The sequence below is a fragment of the Chrysochloris asiatica genome, unplaced genomic scaffold, assembly GCF_000296735.1.
Source record: "Chrysochloris asiatica unplaced genomic scaffold, ChrAsi1.0 scaffold00041, whole genome shotgun sequence".
NCBI classification, from domain to species: Eukaryota; Metazoa; Chordata; class Mammalia; order Afrosoricida; family Chrysochloridae; genus Chrysochloris; species Chrysochloris asiatica.
Window position 1 is genome coordinate 969,802 of NW_006408559.1, and position 5,451 is coordinate 975,252.

Genomic DNA, 5,451 nt, shown 5'->3' on the forward strand with positions numbered 1-5,451 from the left:
AAATGAAGAGGGGGAAAGGAAAAAAAAAAATGAGTGAGTACAGTTTACTCTGATCTACACAGGTCACCACGGATCAAAATCTACTCCATTGCAATGGGCTTGGGTGTTTCTTGGTTGCTTGCCTTTTGGGGTGTGGTTGTTGTGTTTTGGTTAGCATAGCACTTAACCTATGGTGGCTGCTAAGTGAATATTTGATAAATAACAAATGAATGAATGATTCTGGGGCCCATCTGGGCCATGACATGCCGAGCACTCTGTAACCACACAGTTCCCCACTTGATGCAAGATGAAAGTGTGCCAACAAATGATTTGTCAACTGGGAAACCTGGGACTTATTCTGGGCCTCTAAGCAAAACTTAAGGAGCTCTGGTAGTGTAGTGGTTACAAATCAGGCTGCGAACTGCAAGGCCAGCAGTTTGAAACTACCAGCTGTTTTGTGGGAGAAAGATGAGGCGTTCTGCTCCCATAAAGACTTGTTGTTGTTGTTGTTGTTAAGTGCCATCGAGTCGGGTCCGACCCATAGCGACCCTGTACAGGGTTTCCGAGGGTGTACAGCCTCAGAAATCCTGTACAGGGTCTCTGTGAGTCGGAACTGATTCCATGGCACACAACCAACCAACCGACCAAAGCAAAACATGTGGTGCTGTGGGTTAATGTGCTTGACTTCAAAGTCGGTTTAAACGGCAAGTCAGCAGTTCAAGCTCATCAGCCGCTCCTCAGAAATCCTATACAGGGTAGCTATGGGTCTGAATCAACTCGACTGCAACTGACAACATAACAAAGCAAAACATGGAGTCCTGGTGTGGCGCTATAGGGTAAGCACTTGACCACAAGGTCGTTAGTTCAAATTCACCAGTCGCTCCTTGGAAACCCTGTACAGGGTCGACATGAATCAGAAACAACGCAATGACACTTAACAACAGAAGCAAAGCACTGCAAAGGGAACCCCTCCCTGCATTCTCACCGATCACAATAGGGTCCTGGTCTCCTGTAGGGTCCTCAGTCCTTTAGGGACTGCCTGGAGTTGCAGACTCAATTTCACACCTGCTTTTCCCTTAATATACTTAATAAAGGATATCCTGCTGGAGACATTTTCCTTGAATCCTCCTCATAGAAAGGTTCATTTCCTGTTAATCATGTTCACTAAAGACTTTGAAATGGAAAGACAGAAATAAACAATCCCCAGTGCATTAAAATAGCAATCCCCCATGGTCAAATAAGGATTATCACAGAAATTATATTTAAAAATATATTGAAAAGGGAAGTTAAGGTTCTGGATTAAGATGGTGATTGAATACATATATCTAATTTCACTCATTCCCCAAACTCTAATATAACTTTAGTATAGAGATTTTAAAATCAAGATACAATCTCACAAGGATAGGGAGAATAGAAAGGGGACAACAGTGACAGAAGTCTTGAAGCAGGATGGGAAATAGCCAGGTGGCTACTACCTTAGCAGCCTTGAGGAAAGACATATCAAATTGGCAATGGGAAAACCCAGGGTAACTTGATTAACATTGCAAGGTTCTCAGAAGGCAAAGAAACTGGCAGAGTCTGCAGTGCCTCTAGAGCTGTGGGTAAAAGGGTATTAACTAAAATGGAGTCCTGATGTGGCACTGTAGGATAAGACTGGACTGCTAACTGCAAGGTCAGTGGTTCAAAGCCACCAGGTACTCCTCAGGAACCTATGCAGGGTCACTATGAGTCAGAATCAACTCTACAACACTTAACACAACAACCAAAATAAGGAGGACTAGATTCCTGGTGTGACGCTGTAGGATCAACACTGGACTGCGAATCACAAGATTGGTGGTTCAAACACACCAGCCACTCCTTGGAAACACTATGAATCAGAACCAACTCCATGGTACTTAACAACAATAGGGCATTAGAGGAGTTCCTGGGTGATACAAATAGTTAACATACTGGCTGTTAACCAAAAGTCTGGAGGTTCAAGTCTACCCAGAGGCACTTCAGAAAAAAGACCTGGAAATTTATTTCTGAACAATCAGCCACTGAGTGCCTCATGAGGCACAGTTCCAGTCTGACCCACAGGGGGTCACCATGAGTTAGAGGTGATTTGATGGCAACTGGAAAAAGGGCTTTATATGTCTAGATCTCTTCCTTAACCCCAAGCCATTGGGAAATTGTCTTTTACCTACCCCAATTTGGAGAATTCTCCTCAGAAGATTTCTAGACTAGGGAAGCTTCAGGCAGTTGTAAATGGAGATACCATATTGAAAATACAGAAAAGGAGATGATTTCGTGCCCACAGCAGATGAAATATGGAATGTAGAGACCCTGAACTGCTTCTTACCATTGGGCTCTCCATGTTTGGGCAACAGGACCTTTGTTCTTTAGGTGGTGGTGTGCTATGGAGTCGGTTCCAAATGCCTGTGAAATGGCTGGTAGTTTAGAACTGCTGACCTTGAGGTTAGCAGCCCCACTTGCAACCATTATGCTACCAGAGCTCCTTTCCCTTCAGGTAGGAGACTAGAAGACGCGACTCTGGGATATTCCATCCACCCCAGAGGAAAGATCTAAAGATACTAATATAAGGAGTTCTCCAAGAACAATCAAGCTACATTACCCTAAAGTGGCAAACCCTACCTGTGAGACCAGTTCCTCTTAATCATAACCTGCATCCAAGGAAACCAGACATCCCAAAAATCTAACACAGAAAACAGACAAAACAATCAGAAAAAGTAACTTGGAGGGAATTGATTATGCAAAAACAAAAAAAAAACTTCAAAAAAAAAAATAAATAATTGTTACTGTCCTTAGAGAGATGAGAAGCTACTGCATTCATGAAACAAGAACAGGATGCTATGCAAAGCAACATTGAGAAAACAGCAACCATGATTTATTAGGAAATAAAATCATGACAATAGAAACAAAAACTTCAATAGAAAGATTGAAAGATAAACTTGATGACTTCTTCCTCGGAAGTAAAGCAAATATACCAAAAAGTGGAAACTTTAGGAGAGAAAAGATATAGAGCACAATTCCCAGAGTTCAACATTAAAATAATAGAAGTCTGAGGGGGTGGGGAAATGACATTAAAACGGAAGGAAGTCATCAATGAACAAATTCCAGAAAATTTTCTAGAATTTGAAAAGAAGGACATGAGTTGCCAGATCCTAAGATGAGTCCAGTCAAGTCCCTGGCACTATGAATAAAATCAAACCATCGTCAGGCAAATTAAACAGAAGAATCTACAAACTTTCAGAAAGAAAGAACAAGTAATGTACAAAGGATCAGCTATTAGAAAGGCTTTGGATTTCTCAATGACAACACTAAAAGCTGAAAGCAATGCTTTCCAAATTCTTAAGAAAAAGGACTTTTGACCTAGAATTTATAACATCCAAACTGTCCATCAAGTCATTAGGAAACAAGAAAACTCCAAAATATTCCATGCTTCGTATCTAAAGAAACGATTCCACCCAAACTCAGAGTAAACCAAGAAAGTGGAAGGTGTGGAATGCAGGACATAGGAGATCCACCACAGGAGAGAGACCAGCCAGGGGGACTCCTTGGAAGATGAACAAGCCAAGATGTATAAGGACACCAGTGCAGTCTGGATCAGTGTGACTGACTCATGTTGGTGGTTGTACATCTTTGGGACTTCAGTCTAGAATGTCTGGGTGAGCCTGGCCCAGATTTTATTTGTACTTGATGTGTCTTGAGCAAGCTCTATAAGGCTCCTGTTCTCCCATCTAGTCCCTGCTGCCTGAGCTGAGAAGTTTCTTAGATAACCTCATGGATGCAAATCAGCATTCCCAAAATGTAGAGATTGATTCTGCCCTCCCTTCCACTTTTCAATCATTTCGGACACCAGCTGCTCACGCGGCACACTCTCTGACCCTAGTCACCTGAAGCTTGAGCCGAACTCCAGGTTACAACATCCTTTAAAAAAATAAAGAAAAGGATGCCATCCTTTTAGATGGCAAATAGGCAGACACCAGCCACCAATGTCCACGCAACAGTCTCACGGTCACCTATTGGCTCCCCAGTCTCCTTCTGGGTTTGTTAATATTCTGGAACAACTCACAGAACTCACAAGAGTTTTTATGATCATAAATTTATCACAGTAAAAGGATACAAATCAGAATTGTCATAAGAGAGAGATGTACAGGCAAGGTCTGGGAGGGAGCCCAACACAGAGCTTCCATGTCTCAGAGACTGTACTGTCCTCTCAGATTCACAGATGTATTTCACCAACCAGGAAGCTCTGAGTCTTGTGTTTAGGGTTTTCATCAGTGAGTCCTGCAGTATCAACTAAATTACATCTCTTGAGCCTGATTAGTATCAACCTTGCAGGTGAGTTTTTTCCTGCTCTGATCAGCCCCCACTTGCTGCACAAATCCTCCCATGTGGCCTGGAAGGCATTCCAATTACTGTTATTTCTCAGGAACCAAGAACACAAGTCACCTTTTGTTGAGTCAAGTGAAAATCTTGGCCCCACAAAAGTATTCTGCTCAGACCTACTTCTGAGAGAAGGAAGTAAGAGTGAGTTCCAGAGCAGAAAACACAGGGCCTGCCCACTGTCCCTGACCATATTCCAGTCAGATACCCAAGTTCTGGTTGGCACTACAGCCCTGCCAGATGCCCTTACTGTATCGAGCTTTGCATTTCCCAGGATCTCTCATGACCCTGACTATTGCTATCCCTAGAAAAGGCTCTTGTAAACTCTCAGGGATGCTAAAGCCATCCAAGACCAGCAGGTTTGTTCAGCGCCTATTTTCCTGAGTGGGACGAAATTGTCTTTTCCTTTTGTAGCTAAGATTAGACTTGCATCTCGGTATTGTTTAGAAACACACACATATGCTATGAAACTACAAATAAAGGGAAGGAAAGGATTAACTTAAAAGTTTAGTAAATAATTCCCTCTGGGTAAAAAGGAGGGACTAGTTATAACTGGGGTGGGAACTCGGGCAGCTTTAAGGTAACGGTCACGTCCTATTTCTTAACCTATATAGTGGCTCCATCACTCATCTGTCAGTTTGTCATACTATGGTGGCTTGTGTGTTGCTATGATACTGAAAGCTAGTCTGGTATTTTAAATACCAGCAGAGTCACTCATGGTACGCAGGTCCCAGTGGAGTTTCCAGACTAAAACAAATTAGAAAGGAGAGGCAGACCACTTCTGAATGGTTAGCCACTGAAAACCTTATGAACAGCAGTAGAACACTGTTAGGTATAGTGCTGGAAGATGAGCCCCTCAGATTGGAAAGCACTCACAATATGACCGGGGAAGAGCTGCCACCTCAAAGCACACTTGACCTTAATGACTTGAATGGAGTTGAACATTGGGGACCATGATTTGTTCATAGGGCATGACTCAAAATGAGAAGAAATAGCTGCAAACATTCATTAATAATCAGAAAGTGGAATGTATGAAGTACGAATCTAGGAAAATTGTAAGTTGTCAAAAATGAAATGGAATGG